Consider the following 12,887-nt stretch of genomic DNA (forward strand, 5'->3'; position numbering starts at 1 on the left):
TTATGCCACATAGTTGTGGACAGCTAAAACTAATCAAGTAAGAGTAATCAAATCACTAAACAATTAGCTAGTAGAGCTTAAAAAAAAGCTAGAACAAAGCTCCAGGAAGACAAGACAAGATCAAACAAATTTGCAGAGTTCATACAAAGTTAACGTACAATATCCTGGTAACTGACCAGGAAATGGCATGTGTCTTTATGCGAAACAGAAGCAACGGTGTATTTGGGAACACAGTAGGGAGGATGATCTTGGTAACGCTGTAGTAATTCTGCTGTCTAGTGTGGTTTGGTTCACAGCAGTAAAATTCACCAGAACTGTGATGGAAATTGTTAAAAAATAAAGACAGTAAATATATCATTAATTTAGAAGGGGCCAACACCATTATTTCAGTAGGAAGCAGCTACAATTAGCATGAACTCTGAATTTTTGACAGATAGAAACAGAAACACTGCTAGAATTTAATATTTCTATTTCATATCTATCATAAAATAGTATTTCCCCAGTTGTCTAATACATGGCTTTATCAAGATGTTAGCATTCATTGGAAAAATAAAAAAGTCTTCCTGGAATAGAGCTAAGTAGTGCTAACCTAGGAATGGATGCTTCTGTTCTATGATAAAACAGGAATATGTATAGAGAAGAGACTCTGGCTTCAGAAAATGCCTGCTGAACTATTATGTCAAAGCTACCTCAACTACGTTGTGTGCTTTCATACATAATGCTTCATTTTGAGAGAAAATTTAATTGGGTCTTGCTAGAAAGAATGATTTTTAATATAGATATGTAAACCTAAACTGCAACCTAACAATGTTTTATTGTACTTGCCCTTCTTTCTACAAAGGGCTATTTGCGTTAGCACATACCATACGCACCTTATAGTACGTTTGCTCACATAAGCATAAGCACCATGGTAATGAATAAGATGTTTACTTAGCTCTTTTCCCTGATTATGAGAGTAGGGAAAACAGGAACTCTCACAAATATTTAAAATATTTTTATATGTTTTGATATTGCACATGTGCTAAAGTAGAACAGTGCCTCATTAAAATCAAAACAAACGGAAACACAAAAACACAAATCCACAAAGTCTCCGTCCAGCCAGAAAGAGCATTCACAGTGAAGATAAAAGAGAGAGCTCAAAGTGTAACATAAGCATGCCAAACAGCACGTCAGTTCATCTACATATTAGGGAAAGGGGAAAAAGCAGTAATATCAAAGGACAACAAACCCTCTGTGGATAAGAATGAATCTTTCCACAGCTATTAAACCCTCTTTTCTTCCTACGTCACAGCCAGCAATTAGACCGGACAACTATAAAATTAATTTACATACGATCTGTATCCTTCTATTCCTTATTATGTCCATTGCATTTTTAAATTACAACATATTGTATCCTCAGCAATCATTAACAATATGCAGATAGGAGAAAATGGATTCATACCTACAGTGATCATGTGGGAATTTATGGAAGGTCCCAGTTTCCAGTCTCCCTTAGAAAATGCCGTTCTAAGTAGAAAGGAAAATGACACTGCTTCTTACCAGCAAAGACACTGAAGACTGCAGAGCAGTAGTTTTGAAGGAAGACAGCCTCCCCAGTTTAGTTTCTTAGGTAGATACAAACAAATGTATTTATTCATCTAGGAAGAATAAAGAGAGACACTGAATATGAGAGTGTGTTGAGCTGTTTGTTTACAGATATCCATAGATACTAAACAAAGAGAGACCTTAACAGGACCTCTATACCAAAAGTTGCTCTCAAGCAGTATCAGTTTTAACCAAGTCATTTCTTGTCTGCTTGTACCTTTCTAATCTGTACTTAAATAATTTAGACCCCATAACCTTCCAAAGCATCTATTTAATGCCTCACTACTCAATTTGCCTAATTCAAACTGATATTCCCATGCTACACTTAAGATTCATTACTTCTTGAAGCACTGAAAACAAATACTCTTTTTCCCTTTTGTTCCAGGGATTGAAGGATTCTGGGTGGAGAAGAATGTAAGCCACGCACACACACACAAAAACTGGTAAAAAGTTTATTACAAGATCTAAAACAGTTATAAAAATCCAGAGATAAAACAGGCTAGAGAGAGATAACTAAAGGCTACCAAATATAGGTTAGGCACAGATTGTTACCAACCCACACACTTGTCCAGTGACCAAGAGGCCAGCTCCAAGGCGCATCGTGAAGAAACAGGGTGGCAGGCACTACTTTAGAGGGCGTCCCCACAGAGGTAACATCAACCTTGGTGATAGTCGGATCCGCCTCCTCGTCTCTCCTGAACCCTGGGCTTTTATCTGTTCAAAAGTGCAGGCTCAGCCTGACTCAAGGCGCCAGCCTGGCCAGGAGGAGTGGCCTTGTTGGCTCTTTGCCACGCACACTCATTTTAAATGATCGGGGTGGTCCACCACGGACCAATTCCACTTTGTTAGACCCCTCCAACACATGCCACCGTGTGGTCCGTGTGTGGACCATCTCTGAGTCCAACTAATCGTCTCCACCTGCAGAGATTTTCCTCCTCCCCTTCCTTCTTCGTCATCACCTCAGTAAACACTTCCAGAAAATAGAGGAAGTTAGTGGAGTATCAGGAGTGGGCCGCCACGGACCAATTCCTCACTGTAGACAATCAGGGGGGGCCACCGGGGACCACTTCCTCCTTGTTAGACTCGTCTAACACACCTGTGAAGAGCATTTGATAACTTTTACCTTTTCTCTTCTCAGATTTCGCTTGTATTTTCAGTTCTAGCATGTTTTCTGAACTTCTAACCACTCTTCAGTTCTCTCCAATGGATTGACACCTCCCTAAATGGACAAAGGGGACTCATTATTTCAGGTGAAGCCTAGCACTGGAGGGCTAGAATAGGATTATTCCATATGTCCTCCAGGCTTTCTCCCTGTTCATACACTCTGGGAAAACATTTTTGGTAACTATCAGATTGCTGGTTCACATGATCTGCTACTGCAATAACAGGTGTAGCTTGTGACCAGCTCCATGCTAGGACCCACTTCCATATGGCTGGTCTCCTTAGCCAGTCTGCTACCTTTGTTTCTCATTACCTCAGATAATTTCCACTACCAATCACAACCTCATTATTTCAGTACATTATCCCAGTCCCCTTGCGAAGCCCTGCTCAATGTACAATTCCATTTTCATAAGAAATCACTGCAAGGTAGTCTCTGGTTTTCTGGACATTTATATGATCTCCTCATGGTAGTTTCATCTGCCCCATAGCTCCTTATCTAATGATTCTGCCCTATGCACCAACAACAGTGAGAAGCACCCTGTCATTAGATCCTTGGCTGCTTATAAAAAAGGCAGTTTTCTCTTATTTGTGACAAAGCAGTAAGTATCTTCAATAAGACTGCAATGCTTTTACACAGATTATGGAAATACTATAGTTTCTACTATAGTCATTTAGGCCCTCTTCTGAGTTTGGCTTAAGCAACCTGTGTGATCATTGTGTCAGTTGTTGTGACTATTGACAGAGCACTAACCAACCTATTATTTCTTATTCATACACTACCTCACAGAAGATATTTGACACTTTAAAGATATACATAAGTACATCATTTCATGTAATAATTTAAAGAAAGAGCTGCTTGTATTAATGCTATAAACACTCTTATATGTCTAAGCAATAGCAAAATAGATAAAACCTTCCTACATACAGAACTGTTTTCTGTTTACCTGGCATGAAGGATTTTGTAATGATGCCATCTTGTGACCATGATGAAAATGTCACTGTGTCTAGAACTACAGCAACATTGCATTTTTCACCATGTATTTTAGGCTCAGGTAACTAGTGAAGAGACAATGTTAGGATCAAACCAATGGCAGTGGGTTCTAGTCTTTGTCCCATTTCTTTGCTTGACCTAAAACTGTTTACCCATGGTTAGAAAATAACATCTTGGTTGCCAAATCTCTCCTGGTTAAGGCAGTCATTCATAGGAATAATAATATTCAAGAATCAAAATTAAACGTCAGGTAAAAATGGAAAAATATTTCAGGAAAACTTTAAATAGCAAAGGGATAATCTAAGAAAATTGCAAAAGAATTTGCAAAAGGACAGAAAAAGGGAGGATTTGAGACAAGGAAGTACAAATCTTTAAAATTCAGTTAGGCTTTGTGGCCTTGTAATAGATGACATTGAAAAAGTAGGATATTGTAATAACTGACAGTGAGAAAGTATCTTAGGTAAATGTTTTACAATGATCACCCAGAACTGGACTAGTGGTAGCTGGCTTGACAACAGGACTTTCCAAACCTGAAGTTCAGTCAAAGGACAAGGTGATGAAAAGCAAGATGATGAAGAAACGACCACCAGGGGTCTCAAAGACCACGACCATAATAGAGTGCGCATGCGGGAAAAATAATCTAGAAATATGATGTCATGTATAAGTAACTTCATAAATATGCATATAATGTGATGAATATGTATGATTAACAATGACATAATCACAGTTTGTTTGATGCTCGGACGGGACACGCTAGGAGGAGCTATCCCCCGTGTTCCCCGGTGCTGCAATAAAGAATACCTGCTTGTCAACTTAAAACTTTGTTGGCGAGTTCTTAATGAGTTCTACGAATCAGTTTTCATCAGGTGGCTGGGTCTTCAACTGGTAATCAAACAGAAGGGGTCAAACACAACTTCCAACAGTTTCTAAGTATTAAATAAAACAAAACAAAACAGAACAAGTCCCAAATTATTTGCATACTTGGAACTGGCACTATAATGTTCTTTAAAAACTGTACCTCACGCACAGCCTTCTATCCAGATTTAATTATGAATTTAAAGATACCATTTTAACATTAGGGAAACTGGGTCTCTGCAAGAATATTATCTCATTATACACAACCACCTCAACTATTATTTGAATTTACCAGTGTGCATAACAAGACATGAAGACAGGAGGGTGGAAATATGAGGAATTAAATTCAAAATTTGGAAAACAAAATTTTAAACTTATCCTACATATTCACGCATCCACGCAATTGTTTTTTTAAGTGTATCAGGACAATATGCAGGAAAAAAGTAGCTTAGACACAGGTTAAAAACAAGTCATTAGGTTAAAATTTAATTTTATGAAATTTATCTTACATTCGTTTGTTGCAATTGTGTCTGGATTATTAAACTAAACTTATCCTGGGCACAAGAACCAAAACTACACGAGTTTTCTCTATTAACTCTAGAATATGACTCGGTTTTTATAGGAATTAGGATAAAATAGAATAACAATTTATATTAGAGATGTTTGCTTTATTTATAATTAAAAGTTCCGACAATAATGAGTTACTTGGATCAACTACAACAAAAATTAACATAAATTTAATTATGGGCATTTGTGTGTGGGTAGTTCATAAACAACTAGTCTTCAGGATTAGTGTCTCCTAATGTCTTATGTGGATTCCTGTAAAAGCTGTAGAACATTCAAGTCTTTCTTCCCTCTTCTCTTGGTTAATCATGAACTTGTATAATTTAATTCAGCTAAGAATGACATTTATAAAGCTTCATTATTTGCTAGAACATGAGCTCCTTGTTCTGTCGCCACAGGGGGATATGCATATGGAAAGTCTTGAGTGTTTTTGTTCAGCAGTCACTGGCTGTAATTCAAAGGGCTTGTTCACTGCAGGGATCAGGAACATTTCTTCACCAATTTAACTGTGTGGGTCTCATGCTCTTTCTTACATGGATTCACCACAGGGAATCAAAATATGGGAGAGGTAACCTGGAAGCCCTTCCAGCTGGGAAAGGCACTGAATCAACTCTCTCCTCTCCTGGATAGAGTGCTGCCTTCATCTCCTATGGTTGCTGCCACATTTTTTAATGTTACTGTTATGCATCAGGCATGAGCAATGCATGCTCCTCAGACCTTCAAAAGATGAGACCAAAATGTTACCTCATTTGAACTTAGACTTAGAAGTGAGTTTAGAGGTGAGATAGAAGCTGTCAGCCCTTCCCAGATGACACAAGAGCACATCCAGAGGCACTACAGAAAGCCCTTGAGAAATCTCCCCAGGTTTCTTCAGGTGCTGTGGGGACAGACTGAAGTTTAGTAAAGACTTGCAGTTTTAACTGTGTATGGTTGAATTGCACCTTACTCTTCCTTTATGCAGTCCATGTTCTGTTGCAATTGGCAAAATAACTTTCACTACCTAAAGCCGCATTATGTTTCAAGGAGACCAAGGTGATGTTGGTCATTGCAGCACTGGAGCTCTAAGGGTTGCTGAGGAGGAGCTATCTCATCCAGCACAGGTATTTGGAAGGTTTGTGTTCTTTTCTAAAGGTTTAGGAAAGTTTGTGGTTCTTTTCTAAACCATTACAGATGAACCCCCTTAAATGTAGGAGAAAGATCACCTCCATTTAGGGCTTGTTGAGATAAACTGGCCTGTATAAAGAATTATATCCTCCCTAGGAAACTATGCCATGAATTCCACTGAGATTAAATCCTAATTTTTAGACACTTCCAAAGCAATACCAGCATAGTGATCTACTTACTGCTCATCATCTACCTTGGACAAAGACATCTACAAATCCAGATCTTAGAATCACAGAATAGCTAGGGTTAGAAAGGACCTTTAAGATCATAGAATCATAGAATAGTTAGGGTTGGAAAAAACCTTAAGATCATCTAGTTCCAACCCCCCTGCCATGGGCAGGGACACCTCACACTAAACCATGTCACCCAAGACTCCATTGAACCTGGCCTTTAACACTGCCAGGGATGGAGCATTCACAACTTCCTTGGGCAACCTGTTCCAGTGCCTCACCACGCTCACTATAAAGAACTTCTTCCTTATATCTAACATAAACTTCCCCTGTTTAAGTTTGAACCTGCTACCCCCTGTCCTATCACAACTAATGAAGAGCTCAGATAAGAGGGTGTTTGTCCTCTGCCATAACTGTTTCAAAAACACTACATCACATTTCAGTTCTAAATTAATGAGAAAATGCAAAAATATGAACATAATGAAATGCAGGGTTAATGAACTTTAAAAAAAGCATCTTTACTTTCCCAAGTGACAATAGCTATCTGTGCCCTTCCTGTCAAACCCTTCACCTTCAGCTATTTCCACAGGAATTTACTCTCAGTCCTGACAGCTGAGAAAATTTCCTTTAGAAGATGTTCAGGAAGTTGTCGTAGGGTACTTGGGCAGTTGCAGTGTCAGACCTTGCCAACTTTCAGCAGAATGGGCCTAAAAGGGCAAACCTTTAGTACTCAAAAGGTACTTTGAAACAGCAGCTTCCTACAGTGATTCTCAAAACCAAAATATCCTTGTTTAAGAAATACTGGGAAGGTAGATTTTAGTTAATTTTAACTTTACATTTCAAGGGGAAAAAAGATTTTACACTAAGGTTTCTTAAATTCTCCATTAGGCTAAAAACTTCAGAAGTCCAAGCATGCACTGAAATAATCATAATCATGATGTACTAAAGGTATTAATAATGGAGTGAATTGTAAGTATAAACAGGAATCACTTTTCTGGCACACGTGCCAATGTTCATGTTGCACAGAATAGAGAACGCTTTTCACTTGTATGGAAAAGCTTTGTTGAAATGCTCTACAAGTTGCACTGGTGGTTATATGTAACTAATTCAAAGCAGAACTAAAAACTTTTCTGTAAGTCTAAGAGGTATTCCTTTACTGTCAGTTAATCTTAGCTGGGCCTCTAGATGGTAGTGTAATACCACTAACAGGAAGGCATTGTAACGGAATATGAGTATTTTCACTTTTGTCACTAGCCAATACCCAGCTCATGTTAGAAAGCAGTCGTAAAATCCATGCATTATCAGTCTCCATAAAACGAGCTGGTAGTTCCAGTTCAGGTTTTATTGCGAAACTGTCTGTTTTCCACCATCTGAATTTGCATTCTTACTGGCCGTGACAGCCAAATCATTATTCCCTAGCAGAGATCAGGGTTAAAACACCCCACTGTAATAAAATGATAATTTTTTTATGTTCCTTTAGAGGAAAAAATGAAAACTGTCATTTTAGTCTGGCATCTAAACAAACATCACTTTTCCATCTGCAATCTCTAAAAGAACAGCCTTGTGGGAAAATGAATTCTGAGAGGATTTAAAATATATCATGTAGTCTTTTCAATACGTATTTCTGTAGTACTTTTAAGTCTGATTGCACTGAAATGATGTAATTTTTTTTTTTAATTCATACTAAGTTTTATTTCCTATGGACGGAGTTGCTGAGTTGAGAAACTAGATTTTCAAAATCACTTCTACAAAGCTTAAAGAAACTGTAGTTTCCTAGACTTAAGGCTACCACAGTAGTCAGACCGAACCTTTACGAAGACACTGTGCGCAGTACATTGTACCTAAAATAGAGATCTTTTCGTATCTCTCATCACCTCTCAAAACTGATTTTGAAAACAGGATAAAATACCCTTTTCTTTAGGCCACAGTATTGCAGTGGAAGTGTGTTCCTAGTACACTGCATCATGCAATCTTCTTGACTGGAATTCACACATCATGGGAATTACTTGAACTTGTTAATAAAAGTGCAGTTACTTCAGATCATTTGTGAACAAATAAAGAGGGTTTAAACCACAATTTCTCAAATGCAAGACATACAAACCTGCAAAAATCTCTCTAGTTAGATATAGAAGTCAGTTTCAATGCCTTTTGGATTATATATGTTGTTCCTATACTCTGTAACTGTCTAGGGTTCTATGCTTATGAGGCTAACCAAATAGTAGTAACACAAGTAGCAGGCATAATCCTGAAAAACAGATATACTTTAGTGCCACATAAAATAGAACACGTAAAATCAAGATAAATAGCAACGTAGTCTTCTAAAACAAAACTTTTGTCCAAAAGACCATAAACAGAAAAACAAATGATCAGATGACTAAAAACATTGGGCTTTCAAACACAAAGTTAACCTCGTATTTCCTTGTCAATTACTCAAATGTTTTCATCACACTACTGCATTACATTGTAGTGTTTTAAAGATAAGATTATGATGGTAACTAGGAAATTATGTAACAGAAATCGGACTTTGTTTTAAAAAATTATTACAACATACTTGGTGTATATACCTGAACTAGGAAAGCAACCTGTAGTGTTCTAAAAACAATCTACAAGTCAATGAAAACCTATTCTTTTTGGGATTATTTGCATTCTTCTTCAGTTATACTTTACTTGTTTCTCTCACTGATTTTTGCTACAGCAAATAATGTAGTTGCTGAAAAAAATGTAGTTGAATTATTTAATGGGAATTAAATAATTCCCATTAAATATTAAATAATTCCCATAAAAATTAAATAATTCCCCTCAAGGGAAGCGCAGAAAGAAGCAATTAGACATGCACAATTTTTTTCACTTAGTTCTGATGTTCTTCCATTTGCTACCATGCCTTGAGTTCTTATACCATTTTTATTTGGATTTATAATTTAGTCTTGCTCTTCAGAATACTACTGCTATTTACATTTATATAAATAAAACATAGTTTTGAACTGTCATAGTTATTTTTTCATAACATTGAAGTAGCATATATGTGGCAGCAAAAGGGAAGCTACACTCAGCAGCAAAAGCAGTGGAAAGCAAAATTTATTAAAAATGCTTTAGACTTTACCAGTTTCCAGAATAGTACTTTGTTGTGTATTTCCCTCGTGATCTAAAGTTACTAAGAGGAAGAAAAGCCACCATTGTCTGCTAGCCTCAGATGATGAAGTCATCTAAAAAGGGAAGCATAAACAAAAGCCTCCAATGCTAGAATTCTGTGACAACTTGCAAATTTCTACCTTAGTTTGACAGCAAAGAGATATTTTCAGACTTTGCATTCCCATCTGAAATACAGCATACTATGGTAGTAGGAAAGGGGGATAGAGAATTGAGATCTGAAACAACACTGTGTGTACTAAGATGAAAGATAAGCAAGTAATTCTAAACAAAGGACCAAGACCTTTGAAAAACTGAAGACAACGTTTTAATATAAACATATTTATTCTTTGTGGTTTGGATTGAGGTAAATAAAATCTTATGGAAGCAATAAAATATTCCATTGTTTTATATATGGCAAAAATAGTTATCAGTTGGAAATTTCTGACTCTCAACTTTGATGAAAGAAGCATATACTTTTTACAAGCTGGCTAATTCACTTTGCCTGGGCAGGTAGGAAAGTCCCTTGATTTGTCTGTTTTGGTACTGTCTCCATGGTCTTAGAGAAGAACTTTTCCCTCCAAACCAAACTGATTCAATTGAAATGTGCCTGGGTTTCACATATCCCACAGAAGCGCCTCAGTTACTGAAACGATACACACAGAGTTAAGTTTTCCCCTCCTTTCTATCTTCTATTGTAGGGTGCAGAAGAGAAAAAAAAAATCATTTTCGAATAAACTGAAAAGGTTTTGATCATTTATTGGTACAGTTGAAACACATTTTGAAAGTGGATAAGGTTTCCAGGAAACTGTCAGCACTAGTAAAAATAATTGAGGCCTATTCATGAAATCCTGTTAAGCCAAATTTCCTCTAAGGGTATGTTATGAAGGAATGCAGGCTTTGTCTCTCTCTTTTTTTCTTCATATCTTCTTTCTCAAGTGTGGGAAATAATCATGTTGCTAACATGAAAAACATCTTCTTATGCACAGCTACACAAAGACTACAATTTAAAATAGTGCTTATGCTTTCCTTCATTATAGAAATCATCATAGTCACTTTATTTCCTTAGAGAAATAGTGATATCCTAAGTTATTTATTCCCTTTTTTGTAAATAAGAGCAAATGGCTCTTCTGATAGGCAACTCAGATTATTGCGTACAAGTGCCATCGAGTTACGAATGCATTAAAGCGCAGCAGGCATGAAATATCTATCACCTTAGTGCTTATGATATGTCCAAAAAGCCTGTATATTTAAATAGGCTATAATATATTTTGTCACTGCAAGTCACTTTCACAACTCGCTGTGCAACAAATTATTTAACTATTGCCAATCTCTTCTCGGCTATCAAAGGCATTAATTAAAATGCAATTTCAGCACTTTCTCATCAAAATTTTGCAATGCTTTCTTCCCATAGCCTGGGTGAAGAAATCTCTCAACAGAATGAACTTCAGCAAGCAGGGTGAGAACTAGTCTGACAAGCTCTTGAAATAGTTCAGAAGAAATGTCACACAAGCATTACTTAAGCATTAGGGTGTGTATGTGTATATTAGGTAGGATATGGAACTAGTAAAACTATTATTTGAGTCAACTACCTTTTTATTTTCCTCATGCTCTGCTCATAGCTTTCCTTTTCTTCATCCAATTTCAATGTAACCTTTATGGCTTGTGTAAGAATATTTGAAATTGAAATCCTAACCTCTGTTAAGAGGATACAGCCTGGTCCAGAAACAGTGGTCTTAGCATTTTTCAAATTCAATATGGAAAAAGATCTCTTTCTTGCACGTACAATAAAATGTGCAAGCCCCTCTATAACATAATGCATAAACTTTATTTCCCACCTAACTGCACTGCAACCTAATATACTTTACATTAGCTATTACTTCTGCAAATTCTCATTTTCTCTGTCAAATGATGCATGAAAGCTAGAATCACTACAGCTTAATGGAATAAGCCTCTTATCAGCTCTATATATCAAAGGCAGCCCTCTTTGAACATCTAAGGACAGAAGGATCACAAGTTCTAAAATAGAATTCACAGTAGGTCACTGGGTTTGAAGTTTTGCCCCAGCTGTTTACCTTTCCCTTTCTGTGGAGACAGTGGTGAGCATTATGCTATTAAAAGCGTGCAGGAGGTCAGCATGGGGTTACAGATAAGAAATGATGTCAAGAGTGATTTCTGTGTCCCAGAAGTACTCTACTTGTCTCTATTTGGAAAGAAAATTTTTGGAAATATTTTCTTTTATTTGGAAAAGAAAAAAAAAGCATATTTGAAATAATATTATAAATATTTCTTACAACAACAATAATATGAACAATATGATAATAAAACCTGATGTAACAGGCAAGAAAAAGGTTGAAAACAGTTTTAGAAATCCAAGGCTGTGGTTATCAAGACTATGCCTGAAGAACAGAAGCAAAGGTTTGGGGTAGGCTACAAAGAATGATGTGGCAGGAGAAAGGAGAGAAAGAGAATTCAGGTCCATACCTTGAACTGGACTGAGTGCCTCTGCATCTTTTCTGACCTTGTGGCAACAGTACTTGGTAGACATAAGGCAGACAGGATGAGTCAAGTCCCATCCTGGAAAATAAGAGGCAAACAGGTATATGAATAGCTGTGTCCTTGGCTTAATGAAAATCAACAAAAAATATTCCTAAGGTACTCATAGGGAGGGCAGGGGCAAGCCCAGGACTGTAGAAAAGGTTCACAATAGGACAGTAAGAATCAATCCAGAAAACATTTCCTACATTTCCTCTTTCTACACAATGTCTGAAAACAAACTTCATTCTTCATTTTCTTAAATCACATTGTGCTTATGGCATTATGGGAGAAAGTGAGTCTAATTGGAAGTGTTCAGGTGGCTGCCAACTATTACTTCATTTTCCAAAGTCCTATTTTCACTATAAAACAGCATCTTAGCTAGATCTAACTACATGAAGATTTAGCTTATACAAACGCTATGATTCATCTTCTTGTTGCATTCTCTTTTGAATTTGTTCAAGTGGTACTTTATTTTTCTCTCTTGACAAAATCTGTGGGCACTGAACTAGACCTATGGGAACCACCAACAGACTAATAACAAAAAACAAGAATGAGAACATATCTGACTTTTTTCTTATCAATTTCTATTGGAGAGTACAATAAAAGGCAGAAATTAACACATGAAGTATTAAACTAGATTTATATAGGAACTTTGAAGCTTCCATCACCGAAGAGCTTTAAGAACAAATTGGACAAACTTCAGTCAGGAGCGTTAGCCTGCTTTAGAGCATGGG

General features: G+C 36.9%; 1 long non-coding RNA gene across 1 annotated transcript; it reads right to left on the reverse strand.

Annotated features, from left to right (window-relative positions):
* Positions 1-1,442: 1,442 nt before the first annotated feature.
* On the reverse strand, positions 1,443-5,975 carry LOC115611969. The gene is made up of 4 exons (XR_003992805.1): positions 5,900-5,975; positions 4,538-4,618; positions 2,708-2,803; positions 1,443-1,637 (listed from the first exon to the last, which is right to left on the reverse strand). It is a non-coding gene; the product is annotated as an uncharacterized LOC115611969 (long non-coding RNA).
* Positions 5,976-12,887: the final 6,912 nt, after the last annotated feature.

Source organism: Strigops habroptila, chromosome 8 (assembly GCF_004027225.2).
Source record: "Strigops habroptila isolate Jane chromosome 8, bStrHab1.2.pri, whole genome shotgun sequence".
NCBI classification, from domain to species: Eukaryota; Metazoa; Chordata; class Aves; order Psittaciformes; family Psittacidae; genus Strigops; species Strigops habroptila.